The 19,810-nt window shown below is 37.3% G+C and overlaps 1 protein-coding gene and 1 pseudogene across 2 annotated transcripts in view; one reads left to right on the forward strand and one right to left on the reverse strand.

Moving 5' to 3' along the window:
* Window positions 1–19,810, forward strand: part of FNDC3A (fibronectin type III domain containing 3A) — a 220,146-nt gene that overhangs the window by 35,446 nt on the left and 164,890 nt on the right. The gene's annotated exons all lie outside the window — the stretch shown is intronic.
* LOC116466513 (cell cycle checkpoint protein RAD17-like) lies at window positions 16,150–19,456 on the reverse strand (annotated as a pseudogene).

The raw sequence follows: 19,810 nt of genomic DNA on the forward strand, positions 1-19,810 counted from the left end.
ACAACAATACTGTAGTTTTGCCAATTCTTGATATTTACATAAATTAAACTTGATTTAACTATTCTTTTGTGACTTGCTGGTCTTACTCAATATTGTTTTAACGATTCCTCCTTACTGTTGCTGAAATTTGTTCTTTTTAGTTTGCAGTGTCAGATTCTATTATGTATGAATATAACTCAGTGTATTCATTTATCTGTTCTCTTCTTGGTGACCATCTTGGGGGGTTTCTAGTTTGGGATTATTATGAACAATGCTTTTTTTCTTCGATTTATCAAACTGTTAATCAAACTGTTAATATATATTCTGGCCACAAGTTCTTAGTCGGTCATAAGTGTAGTGAATATTCTCTCTTGTTCCCCTGTTCTGGTTGTCTTTTCACTCTCTTTGATGTCTTTTTTTTTTTTTTTTTTTTTTGAGACAGGGTCTCGCTCTGTCACCCAGGCTGGAGTGCAGTGGCGTGATCTCGGCTCACTGTAACCTCCGCCTCCCAGGTTCAAGTGATTCTCCTGCCTCAGCCTCCCAAGTGGCTGAGATCACAGGCGTGTGCCACCACACCAGGCTAATTTTTGTATTTTTAGTAGAGATGGGGTTTTACCATGTTGGCCAAGCTGATCTCAAACTCCTGACCTCAAGTGATCCACCAGCCTCGGTCCCCCAAAGTGCTGGGATTACATGCGTGAGCCACCGGCAGCTGGCCTCTTTGGTGTCTTGATGGACAGTCTTTAATTTTAATGTGGTCAGATTTACCAGTTCTTTTCTTCTAGAGTTAGTATTGTGTTTCTTCTCTCTCTACAAAAAAATTTAAAATTTAGCTGAGTGTGGTAGTATATGCCTATAGTCCCAGCTACTCAGGAGGCTGAGGTGGGAGAATCACTTAAGCACAGGAGGTCTCAAGGCTGCAGCGAGTCATGATTATGCCACTGTACTCTGGCCAGGGCAACAGAGCAAGTCCATGTCTCAAAAAAAATGTTTAAGGTATTTATGAACAGGAATTCCCTATACTGAGGCAATGAAAATATTTCTAAAAATATATTCTAAAAACTGTACTTTTGCATTGAACATTTTATTCCAAAATCTACTGGAGCTGATTTTTGTGAACTGTATCAAGCATAGGTCCAATTTGACTATTTTTCCATATGTGTATAAACTTAATTATTTCAGCACTGTTTATTGAAAAAACTGTTGTTTTCCTGTTGCTCCACAATGATACATTTGTCATGTATCTATGATACATTGTTACAGATATGATCAAATATCTGTCACATATTTGTAGAGTTATTTATGGATTTTTTTTTTTTTTTTTTTGAGACGGAGTCTTGCTCTGTCGCCCAGGCTGGAGTGCAGTGGCGCAATCTCGGCTTGCTGCAAGCTCCGCCCCCTGGGTTCACGCCATTCTCCTGCCTCAGCCTCCCAAGTAGCTGGGACTACAGGCGCCTGCCACCACGCCCAGCTAATTTGTATTTTTAGTGGAGATGGGGTTTCACTGTGTTAGCCACGATGCTCTTGATCTCCTGACCTCATGATCTGCCTGCCTCGGCCTCCCAAAGTGTATTTATGGATTTTTAATTCTCTTTCATTGATCTGTTTTATTATCCCTGTGCCAAGAATACACCAAGTCTTGGTATCTGGTACGCAAACCATCCCACCTTATTCTTTGAGGAGATCTTGGTATTCTTGGGCCTTTACATTTATATATAAATTTTAGAATTAGCTTATCAATACACACACACACACACTGTGTGTGTGTGTGTGTGTGTGTGTATGTGTGTGTGTATCATTTTCTGTTCCTGGTGAGTTAGATATACAGTTTATTTTTGTGTATTGCTTCAATATCCAGCAAACTTGCTATACTCTTACTCATTTTGAGACATGTTCTTAGTCTCAGAGTATTTTCAGCATATTATTAAGCATGATGTTTATTATACATTTTTATGGATATTCTTTCTAAGATCTAAAAGGGTAAGCCAGGTGCAGTGACTGACGCCAGTAATCCCAGCATTTTGGGAGGCTGAGGTGGGCAGATTGCTTGAACACAGGAGTTGGAGACCAGCCTGTGCAACATAGTAAGACTTCATTTATACTAAAAATAAAATTAGCCGGGTGTGGTGGCATACACCTGTAGTACCAGCTACTCAGGAGGCTGAGATGGGAGGATCACTTGAGCCTGGGGGGTTGAGTCTGCAATAAGCTGTGATTGTGCCACTGTGTTCCAGTCTGGGCAACAGAGTGAGACCCAGTCTCGTATTTTCAACATTTCTAAGATAATGATATATTTTTCCTTCAAATTTTGATGTCATAATTTGCATTAATTTTTAAATGTTTAACTGGTAGTATATTTCTGGCTAAACCTAATTTCATTGTGATACGTTGTTCTTTTAATGTATTGCTGCATTGGGGTATGCTAATATTTTTTCTTGGATTTTACTTTTAGTCTGTGTTCGTGAGTGAGACTGTCCTATAATGGGCGTTTCCCTAATATCCTGAGTTGGTATCAAAGATGTGCTGACTTCATGAACTAAACTGTGGAGTTTACCCTTTGTTTCTTTTTTTTTTTTTTTGAGACGGAGTCTTGCTCTGTCACCCAGGCTGGAGTGCAGTGGCCTGATCTCGGCTCACTGCAAGTTCCGCCTCCCGGGTTCACGCCATTCTCCTGCCTCAGCCTCTCCGAGTAGCTGGGACTACAGGCGCCCGCCACCACGCCTGGCTAATTTTTTTGTATTTTTAGTAGAGACGGGGTTTCACCGTGGTCTCGATCTCCTGACCTCGTGATCCGCCCGCCTCGGCCTCCCAAAGTGCTGGGATTACAAGCGTGAGCCACCGCGCCCGGCGGTTTCTTATTCTTTGGTTAAATCTGTATTTGTTTAAAATTGTTTCTTCCTCATTTGGTATAACTTGTTCAGTGAAATCTTCTGATCCTAAGTTTCTTTGACTGAAGTGTAGAAATGAAGAAGCAAGGCCGGGCGCGATGGCTCACGCTTGTAATCCCAGCACTTTGGGAGGCCAAGGCGGGCAGATCACGAGGTCAAGAGATCGAGACCACGGTGAAACCCCGTCTCTACTAAAAAATACAAAAAATTAGCCGGGCGTGGTGGCGGACACCTGTAGTCCCAGCTACTCGGAGAGGCTGAGGCAGGAGAATGGTGTGAATCCGGGAGGCGGAGCTTGCAGTGAGCCGAGACTGCGCCACTGCACTCCAGCCTGGGCGACAGAGCGAGACTCCGTCTCAAAAAAAAAAGAAATGAAGCAAATCAGATGCATACTATGAATACTTCATCTCAAGTTTGGAAGTACATTTTTATAATACTGAGGTAATCTGTGTGTATTTGTTATGTAAGTGGTATTAAAATGATTAAGAAAAGTTGAGTTTTAAAATAAATTTAATAAGAACTATTTAAGCACTTATGATCAGGCATTTGATGCATTTAAAACAAAATTTATTGATGTTATTAATGCAGATTAAAATGTTTAAGGAGAGTGAAGCTAGGGAAAGAAAGTATTGTAATATCAGATGAAAAAAACCTGAATTAAGGTCATATTAATGATACACGATTTGAGAAATATTAAGGAGGTAAAATTGGTGAACAAGTCATAGAACAAAACTAAGAGAGGGGATAAAAATTTCCCAGGATTTTCTTTGAAAATGTAAGTGGATAGCAAGACCATTTACTAAGTAGTTAAGTCTTATCAGTCAGAATAGGCAAGATTATTTTATGGTAACAAACAGCTTCTTAATCTCCGTAGTTTACCAGAATGTTTATTGCTCATACTGCATGTCCTTCACAGGTTTGCTGTGGCTGTGCGCCGCGTAGTCTTCACCTGAGACACAGCCCTTATGTAGAATGTTGCTGGTATCCTGGTGAACTACATGCTGATCTCCATTCCATTTTATGGACCAACACAAGGCACATGGCCAAACTTGCCATCAGTGTTGGGGTGTTATAATAGCAGCTACTGTTTGAGCCCTTACCATGTGTTCAGACACTGAGGCAAGTCATGCATTATTTCATTTAATCTTCATAACAGTTCTTAGAAGTAGCTTTAATATTTCCATTTTATAGAAACTAAGAATCAGAAAGGTGTTAACTTGTTACTAGGTTAAGTAACGTAGCTTCTGAAAGGCAAAAACCAGGATTCAAAGCTAAGTCTCTAAAATTCCTAATCATTTATCATGGTCTTAATCACTATAAAAATAGTAAATTAATGGATTAAATTTCAGGAAAAAGATCTGATTCGAACCAGAGATACAGAAATTATCAGAATAGTCAGGGTAGTGAAGCCATAGGCATTAATGAGTTTATTCATACTGAGAGAATTTCGATTTGATATGGGAAAAAAATGTTAGTAATTTCTGATATAACACCTGGTGAGTAGGCCTATGTAACTGGTATTAAAATGATTAATATATACTGCCAAAATGAAAGTAGGTTTATATAATACTACACCTTAACTTGAACACACGAGAGCTTTTGAAAGCCCCCATACGAACATCTTATTCTGCAGCTTTTCCTGTACAAGTTTTTGGTTAGCTTCTTGTTTTCCCAATTGTTATCCTCACCACAAGCCAACTGTGATGTTAAACCAACTGCCACTGATTGTTTTACACATGCTTCCTGGGGGAAAGCTATTTGCAATAAGGGAGCTCCGAGTTAGGACAAACCAAGACAAGCCCTGGGACTGGGTGTTTCCAGGGAACTGCCCGACAGGTCAAATATGACAGTTCTTTTGGAGATGAGACTTACAGTATTCCAAACCATTCTGTCCCTTGCAGTGGCTGCTAGTCTGCTGGTTTTTACTGCTGCTGTGATTCTGAGACTTTTCCAAGGCTTCTGTGAAGCTGGGGAGACGGAGTAGGGAATAGAGCAAATTAAAATGACACAAAGCCCACTGTCCATATCAGGATCTAGCTGTTTTCCCTGAACATACTGTTGCAAGCCTTTGGTTAATTTCTAGAGTTCTGAAAAAAATTAGTTTTGACAATTTATGCCTGTGTTCTCACTGCTGTTATGGAGGAATGAATTTTTGGAGGTTAACACTATGTCATTCCTAATGATATCATCGAAAATGGAGTTTTTATGGAATAAAAATGCAGTATGATCAGAGTAGGGCCAATTCTCTATGTAACACAACATTTTTTCTAGCGTCATTTTATGTTTTTATATTGGTATCTAAACTTTGGAAAACAGTGTTTATTATTTACCAACATGTACAATGAAGAAATTTCTTCATCATATGACTGTATATATAGAATAAAACTGTGTTCAAAGCCTGCTGGGTGAACAATTGTAAAAAGAAGGTATTTTTTTTTTATCTGACTCAGATCCTTACTTCAGAAATTTATAATGAATAAACCATTTCACAGGTCAATAAGTTTCCTTATCGTTTTTGTTGATACATGTTAAGCTTTCATGCATAGCAAGCTCTTTGGTTAGACCCTTGATCGAGAATTGTCTCAAAAACATTCAGAGCATTTTGTCCAGAGGAAACTAAAGACAAACCAGAAAAAGCAGAGCTGGGTAGGAGAGTAAAGGTGCTTCCCCGTTTTTACATTACCTAAAACAAACCTAGAAACAAAGCTCTACATGTTTGTTTCTGAGATTAGCTTTCACATAATGTTACTTTGGATTAAACTTTTATCTCCATGGAAGTTGTGTTTGGTTTAAATGGAAATAAGAAGGAAAACTTTCACTAATAGCCAAAAATCTAATATAAAATCTTTAAAAAGTGCTCACATTTTCAAGTTCAAAAAGTTATAAATTTGTAAATATATGCATTTAAAAATCTGATAGCTTATATGCTAAGCTATAAACATAAACCTTAGGAGCGAGACTACTGAGACTGAAATAAAGCTTATACTTTGTGACAGTAATTTTGTGCCTCAGAATTCTAATACCATTAATCATAGATTTCATAGCCCAAATTAGTCATCTTCTAACTGCGATGCAGCTTTGCCTGGCAAATAAATAGTGGTTTGCTAAATTTCTCATTCTTAGAAGCTTTGGAAAGGCTAGAATTTAAACATTACTCTCCTCTTTCAATTAATTTTTTTCTCCCACACGCCTGCACCATGCCACTGTCTGTGACATTTCCTTAGAAAATCAAATACTTTTGAAAAATTCTGGTGCTATTACCGTTAACTTTTCTTTAGACATAAAAAGCCTTATGCTCAAGGTGCAGATCTGAAAATTTGCTTATCACATTTTTGTAAGCACACATTTTTAAAAATTTATGATACTCAGCTAGGTTGTCCTGGAAAAAAATTAACTTCACACATATTCAGGTTCTGTCTGTGTATAAAATATTGCACTGGTTCTTGTTTTAAGAGATGATAAAATCAGACTTACAAATTGGATGTAAATTTTAAGATAGTCTAAAGGGAAGAAAGGTTCATAAAATATCAATCAGGAGCAGAGTTACAAAGAATGTAAACTGGAATTTAGTTTTTATATTTGGCACAAAATAATAAAATTGTATTCTTATTGAATGACTTGAGACCAATACCATTTCATTTGTTTGTTTTTAAACTATATATATTTCCAATAAAACAAAAATTGGGCAAATTATTTAAGTTGAAAAATTATTTCATTTTAAAAGTGGACAGTAAAATACTTTCATGTAATTCAAGCTAATATGACAAAACTAAAATATTTTGTAGCGTTTTTATACTATCTTAATATATATTTTTATATATTTAATATGTTTTTAAAACTGTTATGAAAGAGAATCATCAAACTCTAAAATAAACATCGTAAAGAAATGAAACATAATGGTCCTGGAATTTTGATGGATTCTTGGTGTAAAAAGCATTGATGTTCTATTAAACTCCTACATATTCTACAGTTAAATTCCAAACTCTGATTCAAAGTGACTCAAAAGTTAGTCAACTCCTGTACCCCAGAATCCTGTAGAAATTGTTAACTTTTAAGTAATATAGTTTGGACTAAAGCAAGGGGGAAATAAAGAATGACTTGAAAGTAGCACTGTATAAATAGGGAAATGCATTCAACTAAAAAACAAAGATAATGTTTCCCACTTTTGCAAGTGTCCTTACATTACATTAATATAAAGCAAGATGATTTTTGTCAAAAAGTGTACAGATAGTTGTTGAAGTAGAAATTGAGTTCTGCTTTTTCAACTCATAACGTTCTCCTTTCATATAAAAACGCAAAAGATTAACAAAACCAAAAGTGACTTTCTTGAAAAGATTAACAAAATTGACTAGCCATTAGCTAGGCTAAGAAGAAAAAGATAAATAAATAAATAAAAAATTTAAAAGGAGACATCACAACGGATACCACAGAAATACAAAGGATTATTAGAGACTACTATGAACAGCTATATGTCAATAAATTTGAAAACCTAGAGGAAATCGATAAATTACTGGACACATTCAACCAACCAAAATTGGAACAAGAAGTAGCAGAAAACCTAAACAGACCAATAACAAGTAATGAGATTGAATTTTTAATAAAGTCTCCCAAGAAAGAAAAGTCCAGGACCAGATGGCCTCATTGCTGAATTCTACGGAATCTTCAAAGAAGAATTAATACCAGTTTTCCTCAAATTATTACCAACAGTTAAAGCAGAGAGAACTGTTCCTAACCATTTCCATGAGGCCAGCATAACCCTGATACCGAAACTGAACAAGGACACAACAGAAAAAAAGTTAAAGACCAATATCCCTGATGGACATAGACACAAAAATCCTCAACAAAATACTATATAACAAACTGAATCCAACAATTCATCAAAAAGATAATACACCATGATGAAGTGAGATTTATCGCAGGAATGTAAGAATGGTTCAACATACATAAATCAGTAAATGTGATACATGACATCAACATAATGGAGGACAAGAATCATAAAACCTCTCAGTAGATGAAGAAAAAGTATTTGATAAATTCAGCATCCCTTCATGATTTAAAGAAAAAAAAAGCCCTCAATAAATTAGGTACAGAAGGAAAGTACCTCAATGCAATAAAGGCCATGTATGACAAACTCACAACTAACATCGTGCTGAATGGGGAAAAGCTGAAAGCTTTTTCTCTAGGAACTGAAAAATAATTGGTTTTAATGAGTCCCAAATTAGCCAACCCACTTATACTGTTGTTTTTCCTTTCAATAATCATTTTTAAGTAGTAGTAGTTTATATTTTCCCCATTTTTCTCTCTGCTTCTAAAAGTGATTAGAAAAAAATATTTTGTTGCTACTACTGATATTTTCTTCAGTGTCTTAAATTATCTCCTAAATAGCTTTCTTGTGCTTGCTCCACATAGATAGATAGAGGAATCATGGCTGTGGGACAAATCATAAATCATTAGATTTAAAATAGGTTAGTTTTCAAATAGTGCTTTTTTGGAATTGAAATACAATTCCATTTCATAAGTATTTACTAAGCTAACTACTACTAGATAGAATTTATGTTCCTGAAGATTTATAATTTAGCATATGAGTGTGCCTATGCACACTGGTTTATAAGATTATAAACCAATATATGGCAATTTGAACAAAAGTGATTTAGATAGCTTTTCTCATCATTATTGCCTTGGTAATACTTGATATACTTGAAAAATGTATATTCTAATGTTTTCTTTTTTCAAGATTTCAGCATGACTTTGAGTAATCTATTACATTCTAAAGTAATTCTTTAGAATGTCTGAATAAAATACCTGTTCTTTAACTAGTAAGCATAGTAAGCATTAATTTCAGTGTCTTATATGTGTCTGCAAACATGTTATTCACCACTTAATAGCCTATATACGTATATAATACAGAAACTGGCATTTACAGCGAAAACAGCTGGTAAACTTAACTGATACGCTAATGAGTGCTAATTGTATAAGGAAAGAATTTAACATTAGCCATAAAGTTGGCCACAAAGGGCCTGTATGTGAAATATCCTATCTTGAGGTGATTAATTGGATTTATTAAAAGTTTGGGGGAAGAAAGGAGATTGGAGTTATGTTCTAAAGAAAAAAAATGCAAATTAAAACCTTAATGAGGTTGTAGATGTTAAGAAACCTGACGGTATAGTACGGCTTGTGGAGCAATAGGATCCATCAGATACTGCTGACACAGTCATTTTGGAGAGTGATAATAGCAGTATTTAATAAAGCTGAAAAAATGTATCTTCCAAATCCAACACACATATACTTCTAAATATTTCTCTTACAGAAAATCTTATATATAAGGCACATGTGCAAAACTGTTCTCTGCATTTTGTAATAATGATAGAACTGGAAACAGTTCTCTTTCATGTGCGTCCACTTGGCTAGGCTAGAGGCAAGTCCTTAAATTGGAAGATCTATATTGATAAAAAATAATACTACTAAGAGCTACTCATACAGCACTTGCAATAACAATGAATATGTGCATAGATAGTGCTTACTATATGCCAGTCACTGTCCTGTGCACTTATTATATGTTAACTCATTTACTCATCACAAGAACCCCATGAATGCTGAAGTAATTTGAAGGCCTTTAACCATGGGTTGGAGGAATGAATGGTTTGGCTTAGCTAACCATTGCTAAATGTATGTTATTAACTGTCATTCAAGGATACAAGGCACAGAGGATTTTCTCCTTTATTATTGCTATCAACCACCAGCAAACGTAAAGGAGCAGCTGGATAAGGAGGAGATAGAAGGATTAGGCATTCCAAATATTTATGTGCTTTCTGTAACTTGGGGGTTGTTATGGGCGGAATTGTCCTGTTCCCCTGCCCCCACCCCCTGCCACAACCCAAAATTGATATGTCAAAGTCCTCACCTTCAGTATCTTCAGTACCTCAGAATGTAACTGTATTTGCAGATAGGGTGAAACGGGAGAGTTCCGTGGCCTCGCCCCCCTGGCAGGACATGCAACAGAGGTATGCCTCTCTGTTCAGCCACTGAGAGCTCAAACCCGTTATGGGAGCGGGAGCTCACAGATGGGCAGGTGCAGGAGCCAGAGCAAGCACTTTGGGCTCTGGCCCCATGGTAGTGTCTACAGGTGGGTGCCTGTGACTCCCAAAGCCCAAGTGGGCATTCTACAATGCACTCTTTTAGTTTTGCCGTCCACAGATGGCTTAATTGTCTTCTTGGCACCCAGGTTCTTGTGCAGAGTCCAGGAAGAATAAGGACTTGAAGAGTGAATGTGGAGGCTTTATTGAGTGGTAGAAGTGGCTCTCAGCAGGATGGATGGGGAGCTGGAAGGGGACCAAGTGGGAAGATTATCTTCCCCTGGAGTTCGGCCGTCCGGCGACTGATCTCTTCTCTGATTGTCCCCACTGAACTCTTGGTGTTCAGGTGCTCCTTCTCTGCCATGCTGTTCTGCCATTTGTCTGCTCATCTCCTTCTGGAGCCTGGGTTTGGGATTTATATGGGTACAGGATAGGGGGTGCAGTGGGTCAAAAGACAACTTTTTGGGCATGAAAACAGGAATGCCTGTTCTCACTTAGGGCCACAGGTATCCAGGCTTGAGGGTGGAGCCTTTGCCAAGGAACTGCCCTCTTCTACCCACTATTTCCCTGTCTCCTGTCCATATCATTTTCCCCCTCTAAAGAGAGGGTGAGCTCTAATCCAATATGGCTGGTTTCCTTATAAGAACAGGAAATTAGGACATAGACACATACAGAGGGAAGACACAGGGAAAAAATGCCATCTACACATCATGGAGAAAGACTACAGAAGAAAACAGTCTTACCAACACCTTGCTCTGAGACTTCTAGCCTTCAAAATTGTGAGAAAATAAATTTCTGTGGTTCTTTTTTATGGCAAACCTAGCAAATTAATATGGTAGCCAAGATAATTTGTAAATATTGGGAACATGAATATATGTTTTTGAATTCTGGGTTGATTTTCTTACTGTATCTACTAAATCCTTCACCAAGTTTTAGAAGTAGAGATGTGAGGTGTTTACTTTGTTGTTCTCAGACCTAACAATGTTTGTGAAGAATGCAAGTCATGTTCCTTTTGGGATGAGGCGAGAAAGTTAACTTATATCCGTAAAATTGATGCCATTCATAAACATTTTTCTTTAATTTTTTTCTGTAATTTGGTTTTGTAGATTTTTTTTGCAAAAATATAAGTGAACAAGAAGTTAGGGGAAAAATAGATTCTTCACCCTCCAGAGAGGGACCTGAATACATATACAGTATTTTGAAAAAGTCCCAGGACAATTCTAAGACATCATCCCTTCCATCTGGTCCATATCTTCTCATCTGATAGATTTTGGTGGTGCTGCGGGTCAGATGTAATATTGTTTTTCCTATTCTCTTTTGTATGTAAGAAACTTAGACTGATAGAAATTAAGTAAAATTGAAGTAGGGGACCAAGGAATTGTGTATTACCATTGGAATGTAAAATAATATTTTTCAAAGTTAGTAACGTATAATTTATGCATAGGTATAATCTTTTCTATAATACCAATCTTTTGAATAATACCAATAATTTTCTGTTAATTTATTTTTTAAGATCTGGATTGTACTAAATGATGTCTCAGACATTACTTAGCTCTAACTTTTCCCAAGCTGTAGGCTCTGTTTGTTTAGAGGTTCCTGTCAGGCTTGCTTGTCTCTGGTATCAATGCTCCCTTGTCCTTCCTCACTCCACAGATATCTTTTGCTGCTGTCCCGCTTTTTTGAAACTTAGTTTTCTCCCCCAATTAAATAATTTTATATGTGAACCTCTTAAATCTTATCTATCCTCTTCTGTAACTTCTCCAAGCCATTGTATCTTTTTTGTTGTTGATTAAGAATTGTAGTGAGCCTTAAATTTTAGTCATATTTTTCTGTATTTTTGTAGTCTTAACTAACATATATACTGGGCATATTTATAACTTTAATCAGTGACTTTTCATTATCATACTTTTTCTGGTTTTTTTTTTTTCTGAGACGGAGTTTCGCCCTTTTTGCCCAGGCTGGAGTGCAATGGCGTGATCTCGGCTCACTGCAACCTTCGCCTCCCGGATTCAAGCGATCCTCCTGCTTAGCCTCCCATGTAGCTGGGATTACAGGCATGCTCCACCCTACCCTGCTAATTTTGTAATTTTGGTAAAGACTAGGTTTCATCATGTTGGCCAGGCTGGTCTTGAACTCCTGACCTCAGGTGATCCACCTGCCTCGGCCTCCCAGAGTACTGGGATTACAGGCGTGAGCCACCGTGCTGGCCCTGTTATTTTTTAATGTAACAGTTTTGTGTACATATTTTCATATATCATCATAGAACACTTGTAAGAATAACTTAAAAGTCCACATGGTATGGCATTATTTGCAGTCATGATAAATTCTTATCTGCCCTTTGGTAGTAGCCGCCTTACCAAAAACATGTTTTAAGCATATGTTTATCAGTTATTCAAGAATTAATGTAATTATTAGTAGTACTGAATAACTAAATTCAGGATACACTAAAAATGCTCACTAATTCTATATATCTCTGTTTAAGATGCTTAAAGTTGGACTGTTGGCATATATTCAGACAATAATTTTTATCAATTGTCTACTCACCCATTATCGGCACTAGTAACCCAGACATTAGAAGTTCCCACCATTTGCACTTTACGGATGGAAAGGGAAAACTCCTAGGTATCACACCAGTAGAGCAAGGTCTTAAAAATGCCACCAAATCTATTGCTAGAAATGAAAGAAGTGAAAGAAACTGAAGAGAAACAGTGCAGAATTTTTACAAATGGTGTAATGAAACTGTCAGATCTGAACTCTGATCTTTAAAATAGTTGGGAGTTGGAAGATGAGCAGTGCATTTGAGATAAGTGCAAACTTAAGAGTATGGTTATTTGTTTCTATGAAATTTAAAGATGTTGAAGGATTTAGTTTTTAAAAGTCTAATAAAGTACTTTATAATCATTTTATGACAGTATATTTGTAAAATGTGCCCTATAATATACCCCTGTGCAAATAGAGACATCAATGATAAGAATCACAGAATGATGGATCATTTACCAGGGTTCCTCACCTGTCACACTTCTAAGAGTTACTTGGTTTACAGGATTTTTGTAGTCATTTCATTTATGATTATTCTGGAAACAGTTTTTTTGACATTTTATCTCAGGTGATATAACTAGTTGATAATTTGTAGTTCTCCTTTCACTCTTCTCTCTGCTCATCATATTGTACTATTATAATGAGATTATGGAAATTCCACTGCATTTGTGGCAGATGAATGTAAAATAGCATAGGAATCCAGAGAATTTGAAGATATATGAGTCCTGCATTTTGGAGCTGGCCAAAAGTTTGATTATTTGCCAGAAACCTGTGAGTGGGCTTAGCATTTAGACAGGGACCTTTATTCCAAAGTAGCCCTGGTTTAATCTGGCATGTTGGCGACGGTACATACTACACATATATCTGTGTATGTTAATTTCTTCTAATCTCATATTTTCAATTTAGTCTTTTAATAATTCCCTAAAATAACTGTTGGTATTTACTCAGTGGCCTAACTTGAATCCTATGACTCTTTCTCTACCATACCATGAAGGCAGTTAGTTTTGTCTGTTTTGTTTACTACTCTATCCCAGTTATCTAGCACAAAACCTCACATGTTACAAGACCTTAGTAACTGATTGTTGAATGAATTAATCAGTTCCACACCCTTCCTAGTCCTCACTCTTCAGTTGTTTATTCATTGAATGAAAGTTTATTGAAAACCTATTATTGGCTGGGCACGGTGGCTCACACCTGTAATCCCAGCACTTTGGGAGGCTGAGGCGGGCAGATACCTGAGGTCAGGAGTTTGAGACCAGCCTGGCCAACATGGCGAAACCCCATGTCTACTAAAACTACAAAAATTAGCTGGGCGTGGTGGTGGGCACCTGTAATCCCAGCTACTCGGGAGGGTAAAGCAGGAGATTTGCTTGAACCCAGGATGTGGAGGTTGCAATGAGCCAAGATCATGCCACTGCACCCCAGCCTGGGCAACAAAGTGAGACTGTCTCAAAAAAAAAAAAAACCTAGTATCAGCCAGGCTCTAGGGTATGGAATTTTAGAAGACAAGTTGAAGTGTTTGGTTTCATAGTGAGCTTCTATTCTAGTGGAGTGGAAACCACTCAATATAAAACCAAATAATGGCACAAAATAATTTCAGATAGTGATGAGTACTAGGTAAAAAATAAAATATATGTGTGGGGTATATATACCCTACAATTTGGTCGTCAGGGAGCATCTTTCTGAGGAGATGACATCTGAGATATGGGAGTAAAAAGGAGCCAGCCTTATGAAGATCTTGAGAAAGAGCCATAATTTTAATATTCCCCTAAATACAACTTATATATTAATAGAAAGATATTTATATAATCCATTATAAAGCCATCTGCTTGCATCAAATCCTCCAAGATTTGAGTATCTCCTTGGGACGGAAAACCCCAGGCTGGAAAAGGTAAGTACTTTTCTTCTTGTATTTTTTCTCCTGGTTATCTTTGATTACTCTTTGTTATCGTTGGTGACTCTGATTACTCTTAGAACTATTTTATCATCTTCCAGCATTTCTTTGTTTTCTGATTTGCTATTTCTGCTCATATTTTTGTTTCCTTCCTTTTATTTTCTTTGGATTAGCTATGCCTTTTCTCACTGAGTTGGACACTTAACATACTAATTTTCACCTAGGTACAGTGGCTCATACCTGTAATGCCAGCACTTTGGGAGGCCAAGGTGAGAGGATCGCTAGAGCCCAGAAATTTAAGACCAGCCTAGGCAACATAGTGAGACCCTGTCACTACAAAAAATAGAAAAAATTAATGAGGTATGGTGCTGCATGCCTGTGGTCCCAGCTATAATACTTGGGTGGCTGAGGTGGGAGGATTGCTTGAGCCAGAGAAGTTGAGACTACAGTGAGCCGCGATTGTGCCACTGTACTCCAGCCTAGGGAACAAAGACCCTGTCTCAAAAAAAAATTAATTGTAAGTATTTAGAGATCTGTATTTTTTGATAAATACAGTGTTGTCTGCATCCTAAGGTTTTACTGTAGAATGTTTTGGTTACAGTTCATTTCTGTTCCTTTTCTATTTTTCATTATAATTTCTTCTTTGACCTATGAGTTATTGAAACTTTTACAGACGTTTTCTGTTGTTTTTTGAGAGCCAGAGTCTCATTCTGTCACCAAGACTGGAATGCAGTGGCACAATCAAGGCTCACTGCAGCCTTGACGTCCTGGGCTCAAAGAATCCTCCCACCTCACCCTCCCAAGTAGCTGGGACTATAACTGTGTGCCCCCACACCCAGCCAGTTTTTTTTTTTTTAATGTTTTGTAGAGACAGGGTCTCACTGTGTTGCTTAGGCTGGTCTTGAACTCCTGGGCTCAAGGTCTCCTCGCACCTTGGCTCCCAAAGTGTTGGAATTACAGGCGTGAGCCACTGGACCCATCCTGCAAACATATTTTTAAGCTTTTAAAAATTTATTTTATTTTTGACTTTTGTGTATATTGAAGACATTTAATACTAATTTCTTTGAAATTTGTGAAACTTGATTTATGGTGTTCTATGTGGCCCATTCTTAAATTTTTTGCTCCACTTCTTTATGTGCTTGAAATGAAAGTATATATTTAAATTGTTAGGTTCAGCGTTCTTTCCAAGACCATTTAGGTCAAACTAATTGATAATGTTGTTCTGATATTCTGTATCCTTGATAATATTTTGTCTCCTTGTTCTGTTAATCACAGAGATAAGTATTAAAACATCCTGTCATGATAGTGTAATTGGAGTATGATCCTTGTAATTTTTTTAATTCAATTTGATTTTCTCTGTTTTTAAGTAAACAAAACTTTGGCAATTTTTTTTTCTAAGTCTTAAGGTTTATTTATACTAATGATTGCATTCTACAATGCTTTATAATTTATATTTACAACCCCCCATAAATTTTTTGTATTCTGGATTATTCCTTCACATTTTCTGATATTCGGCGTAATGATCAAGCACACTTCATATACATTGACCCCTCTCCTTCAGCAACTCAAAAGATTAAATAAATACTGTAGAAAAAATGAAGAGATGACCTGAAGACTTGATCATCTACATTTATATGACAGAAGAGTCAGTTCTTTGTAATGAAATACTGTAAGAGTGAAGAATTAACAAATTGTTGTAGTTTACCAGAAAAGCATATTAACTCTTTTCAAAAACCACTGAATAAAAGTAAAATGAATCCTTTAAGTAGCATTCTAATTAGCAGACTGGTTTCCGTATCACATCATTGTCATAGTCTTCTATTGTCATGTCTTCTTCCATGTCTCCTTGGGATGAAAAGGGCTGAGGCTGGTTGGCAGGTAATTCATACTCACTATTCTGACTCAAAGATACCAGGTTTTGGGTTCAGTGGTTTGAGTGAGTTCACCCAGAGCTTCCTCTACAAGCTGTCCTCCATTAAGCTGTGCCTCCTCTCTGCTGTCAGAGTCTATTATTCCATGCTCCCCGTCAGGTAGGGCTTCCATTTTCAATCTTCCAAAGTGTTGCTCCAGAGGGAGCCTTCCAATGTCTTGGATGAAAGAAATTTGAGGCCGGGCGTGGTGGCTCACGCCTGTAATCCTAACACTTGGGGAGGCTGAGATGGGTGGATCAGAAGGTCAGGGGTTTGAGACCAGCCTGACCAACATGGTAAAACCCTGTGTCTACTAAAAATACAAAAATCAGCCAGGTGTGGTGGCACGCGCCTGTAGTCCCAGCTACTCGGGAGGCTGAAGCAGGAGAATCACTTGAACCTGGCAGGCGGAGGTTGCAGTAAGCTGAGATCGTGTCACTGCGCTCCAGCCTGGGCGACAAAGTGAGACTCCGTCTCAAAAAAAAAAAAGAAAGAAAGAAATCTGAGCTTGATTTCTCATTTGAATGGTTAACAGAACAAGATACAGCAGTAGCTAAGTTTGGAGGCTTAAAGCTGGTAGGCAGAAGTCAGGAAAAGTGCTTTTGTTGCCAGGCCATTTTTTCAATACTTTTTATGTATTAGAAACTACTGGGGTTTGTGCAAGGTTCAAAAGCTTGGTCGTTCTCCTTGGCAATGAGCAAACCCTCAAGATTTGTTGAAATGTATCACATCTTTGATAGCTGTAGATGTACTACCCTGAGTAAAGAGCATGTATTCTTTTCACAAATGAGGATATCTGCAAAACTCAGAAATTCACTGGCTCTCATAAGATTTTTCCTTTCCTTTCCCCTTTCCTTTCCCTTTCCCTTTCCTTTCCCTTTCCTTTTCCTTTCCTTTCCCTTTCCCTTTCCCTTCCTTCTTTTTTAATGGAATCTCACTCTGTCACTCATGCTGGAGTGCAGTGGTGCCATCTTGACTAACTGCAACCTCTGTCTCCCAGGTTCAAGCAATTCTCATGCCCCAGCCTCCCAAGTAAATGGGACTACAAGTGGGTGCCACCACGGCCGGCTAATTTCTGTATTTTTAGTAGAGACTGGGTTTCACCACGTTGCCCAGGTTGATCTCAAACTCCTGACCTCAAGGATCCGCCCGCCTGAGCCTCCCAAAGTGCTGGGATTGCAGGTGTGATCCACCACGCCCAGCCAAGATATCTACTTTCATTAAAAAAAATCTCTGTAGTTTTGGTGAAGATATAAATTAAATAAATAACCCTCCTGGCATGTGTGACATTTCTACTACTTCCTCAGTTTGAACAAGTAATGTATCCCATACCATACTGTCTTAAATGAGAAGGCAACAAAGGTGAGTCTAGTTCTGTTAAGGATGCTCTTCTACAATACAGTTTTTCCTAAAGCTCTGAAGAGAAACAGAGAAACAACTTTGCCACCAATAGCTTGGACCTCTTGATTTTCAAAAACCCTGTCAGTATGTTTTCTTTGTTTTGATTTTGACAGCATAGCATCTGATTTTAATGACGGTCCTTTTTTTTTTTTTTTTTTTCTTTTTCGTTGTCAAATAAATTGTCCTTTTCTTTTGAAGGAGAAAACTGGAGGCTATTTCTTACACTTTAGATATCACCAGAACATCCTTGACAGAGTGATTCTAGAGAAGTTTTTATCAGGGACAATACTTTTTCCTTCATTCTTGTTACCATCTAAAGTCAGTATTCAATTAAGAAATTTTATCGTAATTGTTGTTGCCACAGGGTTGAAGCTAATATTTGAGATAGAACACTCTTCTTGAATTACTCTGGGAAACAATAACCTTTGATTATTTCCATTGAGACTGTCAGAAATTATAAATATAAGAGGACATCGGCCAGTCTGCACATTCTTTCTTAAAACTTAATGTAAAGTATCAGAATCTCAACAGAACTAATCAGGTAAATCTTCAACCAAAATTATGTTCTTATCAGTCCTCAGATCATCTCCAAGCATTTGTAGCTTGCGATACTTTGTTGCCCTTAGTAACAACTCTTTGTAAACTGAGATCTAAGACTGATAGGGAAATATAAGGCAGCTTGATTCAGGATTAAACATCTTGAAACAATCTTCTTGGAAGTCTGTTAAAACTGGATTAATCCACTCTTGTACTTGAATACCATGCTTCTTTGATAGTATTTTTGTAGTAATTGTCTTTCCACATCTAAAAGGACTTGTTATGAATAAAATAGATATACCCTGTTTGGGTTGCCTTTCTAAGACTTGAACTTTTATCCATGTTTCAACTTCAGTTATCTTCTTATGCACATCAAGTTCATGCGGAGTTTCTGGTTTATATTTATACACCCACGATTCATTTTCAGACAGATATTCTTTTAAATTTTTTAGAGCATAAATCTGTTCTAAGGAAGGTAACTTTTTTTCTATGTGGAAATCTATTACTTTCTAACATTTTTTTTCTTGTATGACATGAGTGATTCACACCTCACGATCTAGTAATAGTGTTCTCACTGTTCTCTGAAAAATCATCACATGATGAGTCTACCAGTCTTCTGCCTTTGTGGAATGTAAACCAAAAAGTATCTAAGGAAAGTCTCTTTTTAAAAAATTAAAAAGTTCTTTTTTATTTCAGTAGATTTTTGGGAAACAGTTGATGTTTGGTTACATGAATATGTTCTTTAATGGTAACTTCTAAGATTGTGGTGCACCCATCATCCGAGCAGTATACACTGTACCCAGTGTGTAGTCTTTTATCCCTCACCTCCCCCCCCCCATTCCCCTGAGTCCCCAAAATCCAATGTATCGTTCTTATGCCTTAAACCAAACATACGTTTGGTTTTCCATTCCTGAGTTACTTCACTTAGAATAATAGTCTCCAGTTCCATCCAGGTTGCTGCAAGTGCCATTATTTTATTTTTTTTATGCCTGAGTAGTATTCCATGGTGTATATATACCACATTTTCTTTATTCACTCGTTGATTGATGGACATTTGGGCTGGTTACATATTTTTGCAATTGCGAATTGTGCTGCTGTAAACATACGTGTGCAGGTATCTTTTTTGTACAATGACTTCCTTTCCACTGGGTAGATACCTAGTAGTGGAGTTGCTAGATCAAACAGCAGATTTACTTTTAGTTCTTTAGGGGATCTCCACGCTGTTTTCCATGCCATAGTCGTTATACTAGTTTACATTCCCACCAACAGTGTAAAAGCATCTATTATTTTTTGATTTTTTTGTTATGGCCATTCTTGCAGGAGTCAATTGGTATTGCATTGTGGTTTTGATTTGCATTTCTCTGATCATTAGTGATATTGAGCATTTTTCCATAGGCTTTTTGGCTATTTGTGTATCTTCGAGAATTGTCTGTTCATGTCCTTAGCCCCATTTTGATGGGATTGTTTGTTTTTTTCTTGCTAATTTATTTGAGTTCTTTGTAGATTCTGGATATTAGTCCTTTGTCGGATGTATAGCTTGTGAAGATTTTCTCCCACTCTGTGGGTTGTCTGCTAACTCTGTGGATTATT

This window comes from Hylobates moloch, unplaced genomic scaffold (genome assembly GCF_009828535.3).
Source record: "Hylobates moloch isolate HMO894 unplaced genomic scaffold, HMol_V3 SCAFFOLD_4, whole genome shotgun sequence".
Taxonomy (NCBI): Eukaryota; Metazoa; Chordata; class Mammalia; order Primates; family Hylobatidae; genus Hylobates; species Hylobates moloch.